Genomic DNA, 22,694 nt, shown 5'->3' on the forward strand with positions numbered 1-22,694 from the left:
TCATTGAATAGTGATAGCAAGCTTAGGGATATACCACCAAGCTTTTGTTTCAGCAGGGCCTATAGTTTTACCCGTTTTCCTTCCCTTTCCTTCTGGAGGTAGTGGGAGGAGGTGACGTGAGGCCCTTAGCTGGTATGAACAAGTCTGAATTCCGGCCTGTGCTAAGACTTCCCAAGGCAGGAGGTGAATTGGATCTGGCTGAGCTGGAGGAAGGTTCGGGTGATGCCAGCCCTTCGGGGACTGGTGGAGAGAGTCACTGTTGCCCTGCATGTCACCTGCTCTTCCCAAGTACGGGTCACTTCCCACCACTCCCTTAGTGGCTTCATTTCTCTCTTTTGGTATTGTGTGGGCTCTTCCTTGTGGTCTGGGTGGTGTGAAAGCCAGAGGAGGCTTTGCTTGGCCAGTCCCTTAGGTTGGGAGCTTGTTTCCCATGGGGCCTGCCTCAGTGCCCCTCAGACTGAAGTTGTGGTTGACTTTGGACTAAAGTTCAAATTGAACACTCTAGTCCTCTTCAGTCCTTTATTCCTCAGTCTCTTTTCACATTTTTATCTACTCATTTAACTACTGATCACCAGAAGAGCAGCTGGACCATCTTTTGGGCGTTCTTTCGAGCAAGGAGCCCTGAGCAGTTGGTGGCATCTCTTGACTACTGGGTGCTTGGATCCCCGTGGCCCCTTCGCTCTGCTAATGTTTCTGTCCACTGCTCTTTTCCTGCTGCATTTGGCATCTGCATGTTGGTTGCTTGTATTTTTATTTCTTCTTTTCTGGGAGGCCCTGAGCAGTCTTCAAACCCTAGTAGCCAGCGATCGTCCAGAGTTCAGACTCATTCTCTCCAGGCCAACTCCACAATTACCTTATATTTAATTAATATTTTTTCCCCTCTTTACATACTTGCTGCATAATTGCTCAGAGGAAAGAAAACACATAGCAGCAATTTATATATATATAAAAAAACAATAATTAAAAAAAAACCCCGAAATAAACTCCCATCTCATTTGGGTTGATCCTATGAGTTGGGTAATTAGGGCCCTATTAAAAGGTAGACCCTTCCTCCTTCCCCTCTTTTTTTATTAATTTTTTTATATTAAACTCCCACAGTCTCTCAGTCATGCCCTTATTGCTTTTGGCCAACCATTTGCAGCAGCCTGATTAAATGAGGGCACCAGCCGAGTTGTATGCTCTTGTGTGAGCTACTTCTGCCTCTTGGGAGAGGTGGCAGGAGGGTGCCAGGCAGAGAAGCTGCCGAGGGCCAGCAGCGGCTTGTGTGGCTGGTCAGGGGGACGGGATGAGCTGCTGCGAACTGGCGGCAGGCCAGAGAGAGTCACAGGGTGCCAGAGAGGTGATGGGGCACCCACACACAGAAAGCCCCCTAGCACTCAGCCCAAGGGCCTATCTACACCCTCACCCCTACCCCCCAGGGAGGTTCCTCAGGCTATATGTGTTAGCTGTCTCCTGGGTGCTCAGGAGGAACAGACAATTGAAGAATAAAGCTAAGCCTTCTTCCTAAGTAATTTATATATCTTATTTGGGGAAGAAAATGCATTTATTTGTTACATGCAAGACAATTAGCAAATGGCACAAGGTTGTATATAATTTTAGCAAACAGTACAAAATTGTATATAATTTGGTGCAGAATTGCCTGGCTGGGAGTATAAGAGAGCCTTCATTATTCAGAGAAGGAAGAGTTCTCTGGTGGGGTGGGGTGGGGGGGTTCTTAGGGGTGGTTTTTGTGAAACTCGAGGCCAGGGCTGGAGGAATAGGATAGTCCAGTGTTGAAGGGAACACCGCGCTCAGTTATTTTTGGTTTTGTTTTTAACCAAGTGGAGTGCATATTTTCCACAAAATTCCTAAATGGAAGCTGCCTGTTCTCTATATTAATAAGGCTAAGCTTGGGATGCTGAAGGCAAATAATCTTGTTCTTTGTCTTCAGAACTAGATGAGCACTTTGGGGTAATTTTCCCCTTTATTAAAAGAGAGGCTGTACTGAGGAGTCAGCCTAGTACCGGTGACGTTGTTAGGCGGGCGTGTTCAGGTGTCTGCGCTATTGCTTTGCTCTGTTTCTAGGAAAGGAGGACCTGGTTTTCATTTCTGTCCTCTCTGGACCCTAAGAGCTGGCTTGTGATTTTGAGTTGATAAGTAGGCTCATTCTCGTCTGACTCTTTTGAGATCCTATGGACTGTAGTCCGCCAGGCTCTTCTGTGCATGGGATTTCCTAGGCAAGAATACTGGAGTGGGTTGACATTTCCTCCTTTGTGGGATCTTCCTGACCCAGGGATTGAACCCAAGTCTCCTGCGTTTCCTGCATTGGCAAGCGGATTCTTTACCACTGCACCACCTGGGAAGCCCTGATAGGGGTCTTGTGGTCTCTAATTGGCACACTTGTGTGTATAGCGATCCCCTCTCTGGCCGCCTAGTGATACTGCACGTTACCTTCTCTTGCCCCTGCAGACCTCCTCCCCTCACTAAAGAACCAACCCAGCAACTCTGGCCATATTAGTGGGGTAATTGCTCTATAATGTCATGATGTCCTTGGGGTGGTGATTGGTAAACAGACTCCCCTTGATAAATTCTGTGAACTCCCTGTTGAAATTCTCTGTTTGTTAATGACAGAACTCTTTGCCAGAGTTAAAATGGCTGATTAGTTTTTCTTTACACTTTGTTCACTGAGCTTTGCCTTCCAGGACAAGCTCCAGAGTACTGACCTCTAGCTTCTCCCAACCTGCTCAAAACCTGTAAATTTCCTGCAGACCTGGGTTTTCTCATCACCTATGTGGGCACATGCTCAAGCCGTCGCAGAGGCTTTGGGCTGGTCCCCACACTGCTCTGCCAGGATCAAGTGCTCCTGCCTGGTTGATAAACCTTTAAGAATGGCCGGACGATTGTCTGCATAGAGTTCCTCCCTTGCTTTGATACAGAAACAGGGGTTAAGTAATCTTCTTAGAGTCCTTCCAGTCATACAAGTTGAGGGTATTTGAAGCAGCTGTAAATATGGTTTCGTTTACGGTCTGCTCACTTTTTTCAGTACAAGTTCCTCAGTGTTCAGTACAGTTGCTTATGTACTTTATATAATGCTTATGGATATGGGCTAAACTAGAATTTCAGCATTTTGCTCTTTGAAACCAACTTATTTCTAATGGGTGAGTCTTCTGCCATCTTCTCTTCCTCTGACCTGTAGGTATAGGTTTTGTTTTTGTTTCTGTCCTTTTTCTGCATCCCTCTACCAAAATAACCTCACACAACAGCTAATGTTCCTTTATAAATGATGATGGTAATTCTACTTCATTACCTTCCCTGTTGCTGCTGCTAAGTCGCTTCAGTTGTGTCCGACTCTGTGCGACCCCATAGACGGCAGCCTACCAGGCTCCTCCGTCCATGGGATTTTCCAGGCAAGAGTACTGGAGTGGGGTGCCATTGACTTCTTGTATCACCTTCCCTAGGATTAATGCTTTTTGGTATGCTGAATTCTCCCCCTCCCTTTTTTTTTTTAACCTTACATCCCCATGACTTAATTATTCTATAACTGGAATTTTGCTCCTGTTGATTGTTTTCACCCATTCCCCTCACCTTCCTCTGAGTTCTGTTTTTTAATTTTAATTTTTTAGGCTCCACATATCTGAAGTACATTAAGTATCGTGTCTCCGCAAATTTCTCCTGGAGGCTGAGAAAGAGCCTTGCCTGGGGTGAAGGGGTTGGGTGGGTGGTTCATTTGTTTGATCTCCACCCTTCTTGGGGAGCTCTTTTACCTCATACCTGGACACCTAAGATTTTCTCTTTGGTTTTTAAGTCAGTTAACCAGAGGCTGGCAATCAAAAGGCTTTTAAGGGACTTCCCTGGTGGTACAGTAGTTAAGACTCTGTGCTTCTAATACGGGGGGTGGGGGTGAACGGGGAAAGGATTTGATCCCTTGTTGGGGAACTAAGGTCCCACATGCTGTGTGATGTGGCCAAAAAGTAAAATCTAAAAAATCTTGATGAATTCAGGGAGCTCCTCTTTAGGAGAAGAGCCCTGGCCGGTCGCCTGTCTCCTGGAAACCTCTCACACGTACCTCTGGCACAGTTTCCCCCGCATTTGTATCTTTTGTGGTTCAAATACTTAGGTAAACTTGTTAGTGGGCTCATGTGGGTAGGTGATTCTCATGTTTTTCCCCCACCAAAACATTTCTGAAAGATGATATTCACATGCCCAGTGCATTTCTTTGTGTATACTCATGTGAAATAATGTGTGTATGTGTGTATGTATGTATAGAACATATAGTACACATATATTTATTTTATAAAGTTCAAAGCACTTGGCAGAATAAAATTGATTTTAACGTTGTATTCATGAAAGTATTTTATAAGCATCGAGTAGTGACACTAGCCACTTAGATTTTAGGAAATTGTCATTTTTCCAGGAAAAATAAATAAATATGGCAAATCTAAAGTGTCAAGCATTATTATTTAAAGAGTCTGTAATGGTTCATTTCTGTGAGTGTAACAGAGTTAGGTTTGCTCAACCGAGCTGTGATTTCCATCTGTTTCCCACTCAGGGTCTACTTGGAGGCTGGTGACTGGGGATGATGATGTAGCTGCTGCTGTTGCTGCTAAGTCGCTTCAGTCGTGTCCGACTCTGTGCGACCCCATAGATGGCAGCCCACCAGACTCCCCCGTCCCTGGGATTCTCCAGGCAAGAGTACTGGAGTAGGTTGCCATTGCCTTCTCTGATGATGTTGTAGGGATAACCCTAAATCTGCTCTATTTATTTATTTGTAAAAAGTGAGCCATCTGCCGGTTTTGGTGCTTACTGTACCAAAGGCACAAGGCGCCCCTCACAGCTGCTGTAAGAAACTTGGAACCTAAATTAAATGTAAACACCCAGAGGGTGGGGCTTGTGGTACACCCCCGGCGTGTCGTGTGTCCTGACTCCAGATGTGGGGCTGGAGGTCTGGGCATTGCAGATTGGAGGAGATGTTGGCTTTCCTCCTTCCCCAATCCCCCAAAACGTTGCTCTTTAACACTGACACCCCTTGTCAGGAGGGAGCCTGAGATTCCTGCCTGTCCTGTGGATAGGGGGAGGAAACTGATGAGAACTAAATGCTGAAATGGTTGAACCTGAGAAAAGCCTCATTCTGTCTCTGGTGGCTTCTCTCTAATCTCTAGGCTACTTACTGATTTTGAAATTACTGCCTCTTCCTGCTCCGTCCTTCCTATTACAGACGGAGGAGGTTTATTGAATAGACCAGGCGGTGCCCTTTAAGTTTTTCCCTCCTCCAGGTAAATGAAGAGGTGTGGTTTTTTTTTTTTTTTTTTTTTTTTTCCTGTTTTAAGGTATCCTTTTGCAAATAATTATTAGATGAATCGAAACTCTTAGGAGTAATAATTAGAGAAATGGAATTTGAAATTGGTGTTCAGCTTTGTTTATATTTTGGGTTCCTGCTTTCGTGGTAATACTTTATATTTGCTGTAGTTCCGGTAATCAGAGGCCCAACTTTTGGATAACTGAGCAGTGTCCTCCTTCCGGAGATGTGGGAACTGGCAAGCTGAGTGCACAAGTGCCTTTTTTCAGAGCCATAGTGATCGGGGGATTGGGTTTTTAATTTTGTCACTGGCCTCATTGAAAAAGGGAAAGCCGCTCAGTCTTGTCCGACTCTTTGTGATCCCATGTACTGTAGCCCTCCAGGCTCTTCTGTCCATGGAATTCTCCAGGCCAGAATACTGGATTGTGTAGCTGTTCCCTTCTCCAGGGGATCTTCCCAACCCAGGTATCAAACCCAGGTCTCCTACATGGCAGGTGGATTCTTCACCATCTGAGCCACCAGGGAAACCTCCCTTTCCTCTTGGAAACATGGTCTCAGAAGTTCCTACCCAGGTGTCACTGGGCATGGGGTGTCTAGAGCTCTTATTTGGGCAGAGTGACCTTCTGAAAATGTGTTTTTGTTTAAAATAAGTCAGTGTCTTATTTAATTATTTTTGGCTGCACCGGGTCTTCATTGCTGCCCACAGGCTTTCTCTAGTTGCAGCGAGCGGTGGCTACTCTTTGTTGTGATGCATGGGCTTCTCATTGCGGTGGCTTCTCTAGTTGTGGCTTAAGGGCTGTAGGGCTTGGACTCAGTAACTCTGGCTCATGGGCTTAGTTGCCCTGCGGCCGGCATGTGAGGTCTTATTTCCCAAACCAGGTATCGAACCCGTGTCCACTGTATTGGCAGGCAGATTCTTAACCACTGGACCACCAGGGAAGTCCCTTAAAATCAATCATTATCTTATGTGAAAGAATCTTCAGGCAAAAGCTGCTTTTACAGTGTGACCTAAAGAGGGTTATTCTGTATGACAAATTCAGCAAATCCCCAACAAACCTCCAGTTTGTGAAGCACCGGATGTCATGCTTCGGGCAGCCGTGTGCCCTGCGCTCTCCAGGATAATTTCAATTTAAAATACTCTAGCCCCTTGTCAAACCATGCAGACCAATTTGGGTTTGAAGAATCCACTCTTATAGTTAACCAGCCCCACTCTGTGCTGAGAAGCCGCAGGAAGATAAAGTGGTGCTCGGGAGAAGGATGCGCTCGCGGCCCTCCCTCCTTCCCTCCCAGCTCTCCTTTCTTTTATGGTTTGTAGTTATAACCAAGATTTATGCCTGTTGCTCCACAAATCTTCTCCTTGCCATTATGAGTTTGTCTGCACAGTCTAGAGATGGGCCGACGCTGAGTGATGCTCGAGGTAAATCTGTGAGGGGTGCTCCTTGACACCGAGTCAGCCAAGAGCTGACTCCTGGCCCCGTGGACGGAGAGAAGACGTGCTGCCACCTTTGTGAACTCTTGCCTTGGTGACCTTGGTGGCACCGCTCTCCTGCTTGTGTTCACAGAGTCTGTGGTGGCACCAAGAGGCCTTTCTCTGTGTCTGCTCTGGTCCAGTTGGGCCACAGCAGAGCATCTCCAGGGGCAGGGCTGCCTTTTCCAGCTTGGCGGGGAGGAGCTGCTGATAGAATCCAGCACACAGGTTAATGATTGTACACGTGTGAGTGCCCAGTCACTAAGTCATGTCCGACTCTTTGTGACCCCGTGGACTGTAGCCCTCTAGGCTTCCTGTCCATGGGATTTTCTAGACAAGAATACTGTAGTGGGTTGCCATTTCCTCCTCCATAGGATCTTCCCGACCCAGGGGTCGAACCCGCCTTTCCCGCACTTGTAGATGGATTCTTTACCACTGGGCCACCTGGAAGCCCTGGTCACACATAGACACGGTTTAGCTTTTCCAGTTTGCTGAAAATGGGTTTACTAGACATCTTTTTCCCCCTTTCCTCATAGTTTCTATTTGCTGTATCCTTTTGTGTGTACCTTTGACTCATAATCTCTTATGAAATGAAGTGGTGGCACCAGTAAATACATATTTTAAGAAAAGTGTCAAGCTTGCATTAGACACCCACTAGCTGTCACGGCGCTGGGAAGCTACGTACCAGGCCTGGGCCCTCTGGCCCGTCGCTGCCTGGTCACACCCATACCCACACCCCTTCTGCAGACCAGGAGGGAGTCAGCTTGTCTTCAGTCTGTATGCCAGTTGATTTGTTAGCGAATTAGGCCATTTTATTAAATATCCTGTAAACAGGTGAAGTATAATGTGAACAGAGGGATCAACAAATATGGTGTGTTTTGTAAATATAGATGTAAAAAGAGGATTCTGTGAAAACTAAGCCAAATGTTTTGTTAAATGAAAATTGCTAAAAAGGTTGCTGTCCTTTTTAGGTGTGAGTGGGGAAGATACTAAAAATCTCGAAGCATTCTGTACTTAAGTTTGCTTTGCTAATGTCTTTTAAAGGCTTGCTTTGCTTTAGAAATTGTGAAGGGTGTGTTACGGGTGAAGTTTATGCAAGAAAGACGTCTGGGAACTTCAGTCTGTGGGCCCACACTCAAAGAAAAGCTCTTGGCTTCACATCAAAAGATTAGCAAATGACTGTACGTTTGTTTATAGGTTTTAAGTTCATGTGAAATGTTGAAGGTATGTAGATAGACTCCATTTTTAATGATTCCCTGCTTTAACCGATTTTTTGATTAACTAACCTATTACTAGCTCTGATCACCGAGGCCGGAAGGACTTCTGCTCTGTGATGTGCTGTCCTCTGTGCTGGTTTCTTTGTTTTCATTATCGTGTTTCATCCTAACAAGCTGGTGAAGATCCCTCTTCCTCGGGGTACAGCGAGGAAAACAAGCCCAGGTTCCCATAGCTAGTCAGCAACAGGACTGGGGTGTAAACCCCAAGATCTTGAGCAGGCTGGGGAGCAGGCGGGCGGCGTGCCCACCTCGTGGGGTCCAGAGGTGTGGGAGACTTTGGCTTTAGGCTTTTTTAGACTTTATTTTTTTTTTAGGCTTTGGCTTGTTCAGGTGCTGCCTGGTGAGTCTGCTTCTCTGAAGCCGCTGCCTTCATGCACTGTCGCTGGTTGGAGTCTTTTGTGCGCATCTTAGCTGTTGAAAAGGCAGCTATTAATTTATCACAGGTGATGTGGGCCTCCTTGTGCTTGGAGGAGGCGTCTGCACCCATGTACCTCACTAATGACGGGTTACGGGATGGAGGCGAGATAATAGGATCTTTTCATCTTCTGTCTGTCGAGCAAGGTGCTGTGTCCCTGGTAGCTCCTAGGGGGCAGCAGCTGCTTGTTGTTCCCTCTCCTGCTGGCAGAGGGGAGGGTCCACAACTGAGTGCTTTGCTTTCCCTGCCACAGAAGTCAAGACACTACAGACTTCGGGATCTTCCTCTCTGGCTTTCCCTGCCCATCAGGTAAATCCTTTATCTGGGTCTCCATCAACAGTCACAAGTCCTTCACTGTCAGTTAAGGCAGCAAAGATAAGAGATTAGAGATGTCTTTAAGAGAGTGAAATCTTTTTGTCACATCTTACTTGTTGCCATTGATAACCCATTCCAGTACTGTTTGGGTGTTTTGAAAGTTTCCCCCGTGAACATGGGTCTTTATTCTGTTGGGAACACTGCTCTCATGTGGTTGATTATCTGTTCTGCCTGTCAGCACGTCTCTTCATTTCCCCCAACCCCCCCCACCCCCACCCCAAGCCGGGCTGACAGAGGTTTCTCTTCCATTCTCAATGACTCATTGCATAAGCACATTAAAGAGGAAACTTCGGATTTGTCAATCCTTTTAGACTTTGGGGCCCACCATCCATATGGCCAACTTGTGCCTTGTTGAAGTGAGAGACTGACTCCCCCATGCAGAAGCCCCAGCTCTCAGATCTTCTTCCAGTTGTGTGGCTGAAGCAAGTGACGGAAGGGGAAGGTTAGGTTGCAGGCAGAACCGGATGGTTGCAGTACACACAGAAAAGCAAATTGGCTGCACTGGTTCAGCCCTGTGAGGTTTATTTAGGATTAGCTAAGAATCTCAGCCCTGACTCCGCTGTGGGAGGAGCCGGTGACCCCCGCTTCCAGGCTCTTCCTTCTTGCAGACTTTCATCCGAGGAATCTGAGGACCCTGGCACGCTGGGGACCGATGGGAGCTTCCTTGCCGGCTATGAGTGGCTTTCCTCAGAGACACAGCGGGCCTCCTAACCTCACCTCTCCAGCTCACTCTCTGAAAAATGGCAGTTAATAGAATCTGCTAATGAGCAGAAGTAACTAGAAATAGTGGCAGATCATTCAACAGTGGAGTGGTTTATAATTTCTGTTTATCAAATGATTGTTATTGTCATTATTGTTATTTCTGTTGGATTTTTGAGGAATTCAGCCTGGTCTCCAGAGCCTCATCTATAAGACACTTTATTTCTTCCTTTCTCATGTCTAGAAACAACTCTATTCCAGTGAAATCCAGGTCTGTGGTCCCCCCTGCCCGGCCCCACCCAGCTGTATTTCTCCTCTGCCTTTCCGCTCAGCTTCCATTATTTGGCGGGCTCAGGCAGGTGGGGTATCCCCGCCTGGCCAGACTGGCAGAGCTAATACCGGCTGGAGGCACGCTGCAGTGTTTGTTTTCGCAGTTCCTGGATTTGGTTTAATGTACAATTGATTTTTTTAATGTATTTAATCATTTTTTTCTTACCTCATAAGGATTAACCTGCACAAACCTCATTTTATCCTAAGTGTGGCTTTGGGAGGAAGGGAGAAGAAAATTGAGTTTCTCCAGCTTATTTTATTCTTTCACTTTTTATTTTCTGAATGGCTTTTCCTGCCGAAGCAGCTCAGTAAAATACAATGTATTTTAGTGGCCATTACTTACTCATTACTAACTGGTCTCTCCTGCTTCCCTTTGTCTGTGAACTAAATACAGGGGGCCTAACGATAATTGGTAGCTCCATCACAGACTCACCAATTATAGATCAACAGGGAGAGCAGCCCAGGGATGGTTTGTGGTTGGCACTGGCTGCCCACCTAGCACTCTTGAGTTCTCGTTCTGCATCTGTCCCAAGTCGGGCTCGACTTGGATGGGTCCTCTCCTGATTTCTTACCTTGGCTTCCCTAATTTCATCGCACAGTCTCCCCAGTTTACACATTTCAACCTCATCTCATCCCTGTGTGTGGTTTTCACGTCCATGTTGTTCTTTCTTAGTTCCTGCCCCTTTGTCACATCTATAAAGTATCACTGTGGAGAGACTCCATTTCTGTTTTCTGTGTGTTTCCCTGATGTCTAGGATGGTTAGGTGGTAAGCTGCAGATAAAAGATTATCTCGAAACCAGTGGTTTTCTGTACAGTTTCGTCTGCGGAGTCCAAGTGAAGGCACGTCTTTGTGGGTACCCAGTTTAGCCCTCTTAGAGCATTTATCTGGTTTGTATTCCAGCTTATCCACTTGGCTCTGGGACAGGACAGGAAAAGTTGCGTCTTACTGTTAGGCTGCTAAGCTCTTGCGTCAGGCTGCTTGGTGCTGAAGTAGCAGAGGAGCCCCTGTGATGCATGGCTGTATTTCCAAGCAGAAGACAGTTTTTGTTTGTTTGTTTCCTAGAGGTTTGGCACCTAGCCCCCTTGCTGAACCCTGCCTATCTGGGGTGGGCATATATCCGTACTCCTCAGCTCCCAGCAGAAGTAGGCACTGCACACACGTTTGTGGAGTGTGTGTGGGTGTGTCCTCACTTACGTAGGTGGTGGTGATGAGCCACGGGGCTGGGGTGCACTGTTGCTGCCTACCGGGACTCGAGGCGTGCATCGTGGCCACCAATGCACATACACAGATGTTTAGTGTACCACCACCACGCAGGCGACATAAAGCGGGCATTTTATGAAAGGGATCATCAGAGGAAACATTATAGCTGAGACCTTTATAGCCTTTCCATTATTATGGTTTAAATCTTGACAGTCTTTATTCGCAGTGACACTGGGACCAGCAGAGACAGTGCTCACTCCCACCGCCCACCTCCCCGTGTGCACTCCCCACATCCTGCTCTGAAGCAGTGATAGGCATCGTTAAGTGTGCAGGCAGCAGGGCTGCTTTGTAGTTTGTCTAGAAACAGCTCCTTTTGACTCAGAAGTTGGAAACCAGATGACTCACCATTCTATTTGTTTTATTGCAACTGTCATTTCATAAAATGCCCTGAAACCTTTAAATGCCAAAGTCAGGTTTTTGTCTTCCTTTTCTATTTTGTTACCTCTCCTGTTATCTCTGATCTTTTCTTTCATGTCTCTCTTTTCTGCTTCCCTTTCATGATTATTTTCCCTTTCATTTCTCTCTCTTTCTCCCTCTTTCTCTCCAGAACCATCCCCCCGCCCCCGGCTCCACCGCCTTTGTAGTTGAAGTGGTCTCTGTTAACATCATGACTTCTCTTCTGGTTTACTGCTGTCGGATTTAGAGTCTCCACCCCCCCAGTTTATGTGTGTGGTTTAGAAATGGAAACATACATTGAAGTTTATAAAGCACTCACTGGCTTCAGCTCTAGAAGCTAAGTGCCACGTCAAATCATAACAGTAGCTCACTTTTTGTGATACTGCCTTTTGCAAACTTGTGGGTCTCTCCCACAGAGCCATTTCCTCCCTTGAATGGGTACCAGACTCACAGTGTGACTGAGATCTCCAGGCTTTCCTAGGACAGCCGATAGGGTTCCTACATCAGGATGTTGATTGCAGGGAGAGGGGCCTTGATCTTATTAACCGTTTCTCTCCGGATATGGTATTTACCTGGAATTCCTGAAGTAGAGAGCACCTGCTCATTCTCACGGCTGAGGTGGGGTGTCAGGATTTAAATTTTTAAGGACTTGCGCTCTCCAACCAGGACTTGTTGGATCTTTCTTCTGGCAGTTTCTGACATTGTGGCACTCAATTGAGTCACCTGATGGATGACAGGAGCATCACTGGGTGTTCAACACCTGGCCAGGGAAGCAGGGACCCTCCATGGATCTACCCAAAGGAGGGCAGACGGATTGTGGAATTTTAATGAAGAGGGGTGGGTCCCTGATGTTCATCTGCTTTGGAGCATAACTGAATCCCAGCATTTACTTCAGGAATGTTTGTGGGGGTCCTGCACTGGTGTCAGTGGTTATATTCCACATTTGTCAAACTCATAAATCCTACCAAACTAATTTTAAAAGTTTAATTCGCATTGTGAGTGGATTCTTTACCAACTGAGCTATCAGGGAAGCCCAATTTTAAAAGTAGCTAATTATAATGAAAAAGAACAACAACTTCAAATGCACAGGAAGCTCTCTTAAATGTTCCTTGTTTTTCTTTTTTTCTTCTCCTTTTTTTTTTTAATGCCTTTGGTCTGTTTTGGCCTTCAAAGTGAGCCATCCTCTGAATTCTGTTGTGAGAAAACTCCTTTCCTACATATCTCCAAGGAAGGAGAGTGTTTTCCATGCTGTGAATGGGGGAAGATACGGTATTGTTACAGTATTTAATGGATTGATGGCTGTGAGCTTCAAGCATGAGTTCTGTCTGTCTGCTGGGCAGCACTCAACATAGAATGCTGTGTTTTAACCCACTTGGCTCAATGTCTGTTTCTGACACAACCGCTTTTCATGCTGCTGGAAAACAGAAAACCACAGGCTGTTAACTCAATACTCTTCCCTTCTGGGGCTAGGGTGGGAGCAGGGCGGGGGCACAAGGGGGTTCAAATCAAGTTACTCCCCACTGGAGAGACACATTCCCTCCTTCCAGCTGACAGTTTGGACAAGGATTCTAGAGTTCCTGGCCACTTGAATTAAACCTCAGTGAGGAGTGCCCTGTGGCCCACTTATGACCTGGGCATTTACTCCTTGGACCGGGAGCAGCCTGCCAAGTGTCTCTTGCAGGCTCCCTCTGGATTCCCTACCTATGGATGTCTTCTCCCTTCCCGGGCAGAGCCCTTTTGAGAGGAGCAGAAGGATCATTTAGTGCTCGTGGCCTGCTCATTCCTTGGCTTCTCTGCTGAGCTATCCAGCAGGGGTGCCAATTCTTCCATTTAGCTGACTATTATATAGCCCTTAAAAGGGAAGGGTTTATTTTAGCTGGCTGCTATATTGATTGCTATAGGGACGTTTCTATTTTCACTGGCTGCTATATTGACTGGGAAAAGGAAAGGGGCCGTATTGCCGGGAGCTGTCATATTGACTGTTACAGAAAAGATCTGTATTTAAGCAGTACCAGTGCACTGGGATCTCCCAGGCAGGATATTAATGCTAATTCATCCGCTCACCCCCTGCTGTGAGTGTTATTTGTTTAAATCTGTAGATTCCCACAGCGCGTTTATATCCTCACTAGAGTGAGCTTCGCTCCCTGTAATTATTTAACATTATATGCTGATATAAATTGTAACAGTTAAAGAATGGTAATGAGTAGCCAAAAAAGAGAAGAAGAAGAAAAAAGAAAAGAAACAGAAAAAAAAAAGAAAAAAGAAAATATAGTAGAAACCTGTATAATGTGTACATGTAATTTTTGTTGTATGCGTGTATGTGTGTGTGTGTGTTCGTATGACATTCAAAATGGCAGAGTCAGATTCTAAGATAGCAGTGAGGTATGTCTGCCATCCTTTCTCCCATTCCAGGTTGATTTGTACAGTGTTGCTGCATCCACGTATTGTGCATCTGTGTGTCCATACACGTGTGCACACGTGCTCACGTCACCCACCAGAAAGAGACTGTACTGACGTGTGCTCATACCATCTACATGTGTTCCGTGCAGCAGCAAGAAATTTCTCCATTAGCGCCTCAGCTTCCTGATGAGTAGCTGATGTTTCCTTGAGCTTCTTTGTCGGCTCAGGAGCTCCAGGCTCGAGACCCATACCCTGGGGAGCACTCAGTTGGGATTGAACTCATAGGCCATTGGGTGTCACTGTCGCTCTATTGTCTGTTGTCAAAAAAGGGCTGTTACGCTGGGGAGACTGGATTTCAAAAGAAAGTTGTTTTTCTGCCCAAGTGGAGGGTTGTTTGTTTGTTGGAGATGTTTTGCATTTTGAGACCCACGCCTCCCCTCTCTTGCCTCTTTAAAAGTAGCTGTTTTGTTGGCTGTTTCCACCATGGTAAGCTGGGCATTTTGATTTTGTTTTTGAAAATTGTGTGCTGTGTTTGAATACCACCTGGAGCACCCCAGAGGAGGACTTCCATGAGCAGAAAAGTTCCACGTTTAAAAGAAACTAAGAGGCAGCTCCACAGCATTCTGGAAACCCACTTAACGAGGAGTGAGGCCCTGGGCAAGAAGGAGGACGGCAAGTCTCCTTGCCCATCCTAAATGTGCCCTGCACCTGCAGCTTCCCGGCTGCCCGTGCTGGCTGCGTGGAGGTGGGAAGATGATGGTGAGTGAGGCGGTGGTGAGGCGCAGGCGCGTCTTCTAGCCGGCTGCTCCCGCAGCGTGGAGCTGTGCCAGGCTTCACCACAATTCATACTGTGTCAGTTTAATAAATGCACTACTTAAATTATGAAATTACAAAAGAAAAAAGAGAATGCACTTATTCAGACTCTTAATACATTAAAAATAAGGCATTAAAACTCTGACTTTTTTTTTTTCTTCCAGAATCAATAATGAACAGGAAGGGTTGTAGACATTAACAGTCATGGACATTCAAACTCTTATACATAAATTATCTTAGAAAAATGCACATAAGACTTGAATAATGTAAATACATTAATGCATTTAATAATTTAAACATTAAAGCGCAAGCAGGAATTTGAGGCAGAGGCTGTTCTGAGGTAAGGGATTGGTCCTGGAGCGAGTGTGTCCTAGGATCGATGGGTGATTTCCCCTTGAGACACCCTGGAAAGAGAGTGCCTGGCTGCCTGGTGTGAGCCCCCGTGCCAAGAATCCCTGGACATTCCTGAACTCTGCTACCTGCCAGCCCCTTATTTTTGTGTATTCTGACCTTCGTCCTCGATTCGGCATTCTCTCTAGTCCTGTACTTCTAATTGTTTATTAGAAAATTAAATGCTTCCACTTCAAAGAATAGTGGACTTTGAGAAGGTCTTGGTTGGAAAACCAAACTAAATTAAAAAAATCCTTCACCAGCAGGCTCTGGCTGCTTGTGATTCGGAAACACGGAAGTGGTTGGCTCCTCACAGCCAGACATGCTCTCAGCCTGGAGCTCCTCTCCAGCACCGAGGGCCCTGGATCCAGGCTGCGAAGTGATTGGAGACAGACCTAGTGGGAAAGCAGAGAGGATGGAGTGTGTTACCCTGTGGGTGCCGGGCATCACGGTGGCAGGTTGCCATGCCAGGAAACAAGACAGGTGCCATGGAGTCAGACTCCTAGGGCGGGGGTCATGCCTCGCTTTAATCTGAGGGTTTAACCATGGGATGGACTGATGTTAACTGTTTTTCCCTCCCTTGCTTACAAAATCGTATTTGCAATGGCAGAAAGTCACTGGAACATTAGAGCCCCCTTTTCTGGCAGAATGCAGAAATGGTTGAATTTCATTTTTAACACCTACACTGTAACGTGCTCTGGCAAGAATGAAGCAGCTAGGACCGTGTGACGAGGTTCATTGATCAGCCCCAGTGCTGTTCTCCAGTAGTTTCTTAGCTTCATTTTATAGCCCAGATCATGTGTGAGAAACTTGGAAAACCTCAGACCCTATGTTCAGTTCAGTTCAGTCGGTCAGTCATGTCCAACTCTTTGCAACCCCATGAATCGCAGCACGCCAGGCCTCCCTGTCCATCACCAACTCCTGGAGTTCACCCAAACTCAGTCCATCGAGTCGGTGATGCCATCCAGCCATCTCATCCTCTGTCGTCCCCTTCTCCTCCTGCCCCCAATCCCTCCCAGCATCAGAGTCTTTTCCAATGAGTCAACTCTTTGCATGAGGTGGCCAAAGTACTGGAGTTTCAGCTTCAGCATCATTCCTTCCAAAGGACACCCAGGACTGATCTCTTTTAGAATGGACTGGTTGGATCTCCTTGCATTCCAAGGGACTCTCATGAGTCTTCTCCCAACACCACAGTTCAAAAGCATGAATTCTTCGGCACTCAGCCTTCTTCACAGTCCAACTCTCACATCCATACATGACCACTGGAAAAACCATAGCCTTGACTAGACGGACCTCTGTTGGCAAAGTAATGTCTCTGCTTTTGAATATGCCATCTAGGTTGGTCATAACTTTCCTTCCAAGGAGTAAGCGTCTTTTAATTTCATGGCTGCAATCACCATCTGCAGTGATTTTGGAGCCCCCAAAAATAAAGTCTGACACTGTTTCCACTGTTTCCCCATCTATTTGCCATGAAGTGATGGGACCAGATGCCATGATCTTCGTTTTCTGAATGTTGAGCTTTAAGCCAACTTTTTCACTCTCCTCTTTCACTTTCATCAAGAAGCTTTTAGTTCCTCTTCACTTTCTGCCATAAGGGTGGTGTCATCTGCATATCTGAGGTTATTGATATGTCTCCCGGCAATCTTGATTCCAGCTTGTGCTTCCTCCAGCCCAGCGTTTCTCATGATGTACTCTGCATAGAAGTTAAATAAGCAGGGTGACAATATACAGCCTTGATGTACTCCTTTTCCTATTTGGAACCAGTCTGTTGTTCCATGTCCAATTCTAACTGTTGCTTCCTGACCTGTATACAGGTTTCTCAAGAGGCAGGTCAGGTGGTGTGGTATTCCCATCTCTTTCAGAATTTTCCACAGTTTATTGTGATCCACACAGTCAAAGGCTTTGGTATAGTCAATAAAGCAGAAATAGATGTTTTTCTGGAACTCTCTTGCTTTTTTGATGATCCAGCAGGTACGTAGTCCAAGAACTTTTACTCTACCAGTAGAAGTTGCATTAAGTGTGTGCACACTCAGTTGTGTCCAACTTTTTGTGACCCCATGGACTGTAGCCTGCCAGGCTCCTCTGTCCATGGAATTTTCCAGGCAAGAATACTGGAGTAGGTTGCCATTTCCTCCTTCAGGGGATTTTCCTGACCCAGGGATCAAACCCAAGTCTCTTGCTTCTCCTGCCTTGGCAGGCCGATCTTTACCACTGCATCACTGGTGCCACTTTAGGAGAGAGATGTTTGTTTGGTCAGTAAAGCAAATGTTGCCCCACTGGGTTTGTTGGGGGCCCAAGGGACCCCTGAGAAACGGTTATTAGATGGTGGAGACTGAACCAAACCTGTTTTTATTATTGCCAAATGCATTGGCATCTTCTCAAATCTGGATCTCAAATCTCCTAGCTGCAGCTTTACGTGGGGTTGCCTTGATTTGACTGAGGCCTGGTCTGTTCTGGTATCTGTGGCTTTGTTTGCTACCATTTCCCGTCTTTGTTGCAGCCAAGGGCAGCCTGCTTTCCAGCAAACATGGTTATGAGCCAGCTTTTAGCCGCTTTCAGGAGAGCGGCTCTAGCCTGTCCTGGCACATGCAGCAGGTACAAACAGTGTGGGGCTGTGCAGCCCAGAGCAGCCAGAAGGAGAGCCGGTTCTTTAAACACTGCTCGTCAGGCATTGACTTAGAGAGGAGTAGTGTCAAGGATCCGTGAGGACCGCCTGGGAACTTGAGGTCGGTACATTGTCCTTGGAATGTGTTCAGATTTTTCTACAGACCTTGTGCACAGTATCCTCAACGTCACGCCCCTTCTCCACCTGTTTAGCTTTAAAGAGGCGTGGCTTTTCTTACCCAGTCTTATTTCAGCTTTGGGATGCATGTCAGTTCCAGGCCTGTTGTGTTGTGTTCTTTTCTAGAGTTTTCCAAGCCCAGGCTGTTCCCTCTGTTGCTTGTCCAGCCTTGAACAATGGCAGCTGCCTGCACCCCAGGCTCTTCATCCCAGCAGAGGGAAGAGGGTGAAACCAGGGGTGCACTCTAGCTAGGAAAATCTCATTCTCTTTGGATTTTGTTGGTCACACCCAGGAAAGCTTCCTTCTCTTCCCTTACATTCAGTGAGATGTTTTATGGCCTTAACTGCAGAATAGGCTTGTGCCAGACTGGGATCGTCCATGGAGGCGGGACGCAGGGGTTGGTGGGGGCAACTTCATGCTCACATTGGGGTGCAGAGTGCTGGTGGCCATCACGCAGAGAGAGCAGAGAGTGCCGATCAGAGGTCAGGTCACCCCTGTGATATATCCCTGATGCAGATTTCCTTTTGAAGAGAGAGGAGTCAGGTTCATTAATTAAAGGAGCCTGGCTCGAGCGCCCTGTAATTATAGGTGCTAGAAATCTGAATTTTAAGAGGTCTGTGCAGCTGCATTTTGAAAAATGTAGGGAGGCACCGAGAAGTACAGGCTGTGGGCAAGAATGTGGCTGAACCAGATTTGGGAGGTTCGGGTTTTGGCAGAATTCCCCTTCAAATTCGTATTTATTCTTCCTATCTTTCTTTTTTTTTTTTTTTAAATGGGAAGCTGAAGCTCTGATTTTTTTTTTTTAATGAAGGTTACACCCTGTGACAGAGAGGCTGGTATTATCAGAGCATGGAAGGCAGACAGGAGTTGCCGTAAACTAGAAGGTGCTTTGTTTTGAAGGAAGCAGGGGATATCTTTGGGCTGTAGGGATGTTGTCTTTGAAAAAGTTATTTCTTCTTGGAGTGAGTGAGAGGAACAAGGAGCAGAAGGTTAATTTGGATGCAGTCTAGGGAGATAAGTCTTGGGCGTGTATAGGACTCCGGAATCTTTGCACCCATTTCTCTTCCCCAGAACGGTATCTCCTCCTGTCATAAATCAGCTTTTGGTAATGAACCCAGAGGTACAAACAGAAAATGGTAGACCTTTATGGGCAGTCCTGACCGGTCCCTTCTCTCATTTCCTCAGTTGTCGGTATCTTGATCATTTGCTTTGGGTGCTTTCTGTCTGCCTTTTCTTTTTTCTTTTCCTATTTGATTTATAAGGTCTCTTTTTACTTGTTGTCGAAAACCTTTATTTTGGTCTGTGACTATTTGCATCTCTGTTAATTAACCATGGCTCATTTGGGATGTGAACGGAAGCTTTCCAGGTGACTCAGTTGTAAAGAATCCGCGTGCAATACAGGACGCAGGTTCACTCCCTGGGTCGGGAAGATCCCTTGGAGGAAGAAATGGCACCCCACTCCAGTATTCTTGCCTGGAGAATCCCACGGACAGAGGAGCCTGGTGGGCTACAGTCCATGGTGGTTGCAAAGAGTCGGTCGTGATGGACGTGACTGAGGACACAGACAGGCATGCACTTGGGATGCAGGTGGGAGTGGAGAGAGTTAAGCTGAGTAGGGGGTCCCCTCTTTGCCTCCCCTAGGAAGGAAAGAAGGGACTCGTGGTGAGTGGGGGCTCGCTACAGACCTGTGTGCCCAAACACTTGGTCGGAAGCAAACCTGCAGCCGCCACCAGCCTCCTTTCGCCCTATTGGCTTTGCCTCCTTGGAGGGTATTGCAAGCATCCTCCCCATTTCACAGCTTGAGCCCTCTGCCCCTCCTCAGGGGTTTGCAAGGGGCTGAAAAAAACCACTTTGTATGATATATATATTTAAAAGATACTCCTCTGTAGTCTTTTCTTCCATTCTTGCATGTGTGTATGTTGGGAAATCTACTGCTTGTGAACCCATAAACTGTGGAGTATAACAGAAGTCTCAAGGACTGTCACTTGGTGCATTTACAATATGCAAATTGCAGTTCCAATTAGATTGAAACCTCTATTTAGCAGAGTGGTTTTGTGAAATAAATAACTTTTGAAGAAGGCCTACTATATATAATAAATACATATTTTTTCCTTCAGTTGCCGGCACGGAGCTTCCTGCCTTCCGCACATCGGCCTGAAACGCTGATTCAGAGGCAGGCAGCATCCGTGGGCCCTCCCAGAAGAAGAGTCTCTCCTTCGCTTTCCTGGCACTGGGATTTCATCCTTGATTTACAGTGTGCAGCTTGTTAGCGCCAGCAGACGGGAGTTGGTGTGAAGGTCATTGTGTCCGTTCTGTCCTCTCAGAGAGAGAGTGAGGGGGTGTGTTTCTCCCAGTGCGCTTGGGGTGGTGGTGGTGGGCTTCATGGCCCCCTCTTCTGTCCGAATTGAGTGATTCAAAACCCTGGCCTCTTGTCTTTTTCACCCTCTGTACTGCCCATCATTCAACAGGGGATTTTGGACACCTGATTCAGAATTTCAGGACGAGTACTGCACCACCAGCAGAGCGCCTCCTCCCCCCCCCCACACCCCCTCTCACGGTCCTCCCCTTCTCAGTCCAGCCGTGACAAACTGACAGATAATTAACAGATTGGGTCCTCCTATCAGGCGAGTCCGGGGCTGGAAGCAGCTCTTGCTTTATACGTAGGTCCTTCAGCAGCCCTGTGTCTATGCGTGGTGGTTCTCTGAGCCGTCTTGGCAGAGAGGGCAGTGAGTGCTGTGGGAAAAGCAAACAGAATGCTCTTTGGGAGAGAGAGTGCTTAAAAGGGAGTGAGGGGCAGGCAGGTGCCCAGCTTGAAAGCACCTGGTGAAAATACCTGGGCTTGCAGGGTTGCGGTTCTGCACACCACTGCCGGTCTCAGCGAGCAGCAAGCTGGGTTATAATAGGATGCTTGATTACAAAGACCATTTTGAAGGCCACTTAGTCCCAGGTCAGCCTGTGCATTAAGTGCGCTAATCCTTTACCATAGCACTGGACTGGAATCGCAAAATTTGAGCTACGAAGCCTGTTGTGTTTCATCTCTGGCTTTAAATATTTCTATACTGATGCTGCCCTGTGTGGCTTTTTCTCAACTATCCAACTTTTCTTTCTCCAGTGGAAAGAGAAAATTCATCATGAGAATATTCTTGTCTACCTACCAGTGACTTTGAAAACTGCTTTTCTGCTTGTCGTTTGTAGTCTTCATAATTTGTAATATTAATGTGTAGATAAATATAGCAACATGGAGGGGCTACACATAGGCTTGGGTCCTAGGGCCTGGCACATTGGAACAGAAAGAAATACCTAATTGCATCAGAACCACTCTTAAGTTCATGTATGTGGAGCCCATCAAGCTGAAAGCATGCAGACAGCATCTGCTGTTATCAAATCACTCGTGAGTCCAGCTAATTAAAATAGAGCTTCATTTTTCTGAACCATTGTTTGGCAGGAATTCGAAACGGGTATAACCCAATTTCTGTGTGTTTATGAGCCTTTATTATATCAGAGGTACTTTTCTGTAAATGTACAGGGCAGCGTTAAATGAATTGATCCACGCAGTATCACTGTAGACGCACTGTGGACTTGCTAATGATTTCCCTTCCAGCTTTCTGGTTTCCAGACATACTCCTTAAAGCTTTATGTTCTGTTTTTCTATCCTCTGCTCTTTGTCCTCTGATTTTTTTATTTTTTAGTCAAAAAAATTTAACGTTTTTTTCTTTGAAAACAGGAAACACTTTTTATTTGTTCCCTAATGAAGTTTTCTTTTCTGTTTCACTCTCTGTTTCTTCCTCTCTTCCTGTTTTTGCTCCTTTTTTAGGATTTGCCTTTCTTTATTTCTTGCTGCTTTCTGTTCCCTTCTTGCCCCTTATTTTTCTCTCTTCTTATCTCTCCTTCCTTTTACATTTTCCTCACTGCCTCTCCTCTGACCTTCTCTTTTTTCCTTTCTCTCTTCGTTCTACCTTCTCCAGTTTTGCCAGTAAAAGGTTCTTATACCTTTGTCTCTACATGCAAATACAGATTAAGGCAGAAAGCGGCTGCCTATGGAGATGAAGGCATCTGGCCTTTGAGAGATGATGTTAGCCTGTTTTGCCTCTCTGAATTTGCTTGCATACTTTATGTTTTTAAAAGATTTTTTTCAAACCACATCTACTCCACTTTATAGTCTAATAATCTTACTTTGAAGATCAAAAGTCTTACATAAATGCTAACTAATTATTCCTTCTAACACTTTTGGTGAGTCCCTAAGCAGTTACAGTTCCATTTTACAGATGAGGAAGGAGAAACAGGAAAGGTAAGTAACTCTCTGAAAGTTACTGAAGACGTTCGTGACCGAGTTAGAAGTAAGGCCGGGTCGCCTTTGGCTTTAATTCTTGATTACCACCTCCTCGGAGTTTCTGTTTCCCCCCCCCCATGAGGATCGTGTATCTTTAAGATGAGGGTGAGAGAACACGGTGCCCTTGCCCCCTTTGCTTCATGTATGTTTAGCCTTCTGAAGTTTCATTTGAAGTCTGTAGATGTTAAATGAATTCCTAGGTAATTCCTGGGAAAGAAGGATGCCAAACCACTTACGGGCTAGTAAAAAACCCCGTCCATTACAGTCTCGAAGCAGAGTGCTCACTTTCTGTTTCCAGCAGCTTCCAGTAAGTGGGCCCACGTCATACGCACTGGCCCTGGCGAGCATAGCATTGTAGGAAGCACTGCCATATTTGATTGAATTTAGCCATCCTGGAATGACGTCTGTATGAAGTCGTCTCTTGCATTACTGTGGCCTTTATTACTGTTAATGCATTCTGACATTACAGGTGTAGCCTTGGC

At 46.2% G+C, this 22,694-nt stretch overlaps 1 protein-coding gene across 3 annotated transcripts in view; it reads left to right on the forward strand.

Moving 5' to 3' along the window:
- The window catches only part of PEX14 (peroxisomal biogenesis factor 14), a 149,042-nt gene that overhangs the window by 15,052 nt on the left and 111,296 nt on the right, over positions 1 to 22,694 (forward strand). The gene's annotated exons all lie outside the window — the stretch shown is intronic.

Source organism: Bubalus bubalis, chromosome 5, assembly GCF_019923935.1.
Source record: "Bubalus bubalis isolate 160015118507 breed Murrah chromosome 5, NDDB_SH_1, whole genome shotgun sequence".
Classification (NCBI taxonomy): domain Eukaryota; kingdom Metazoa; phylum Chordata; class Mammalia; order Artiodactyla; family Bovidae; genus Bubalus; species Bubalus bubalis.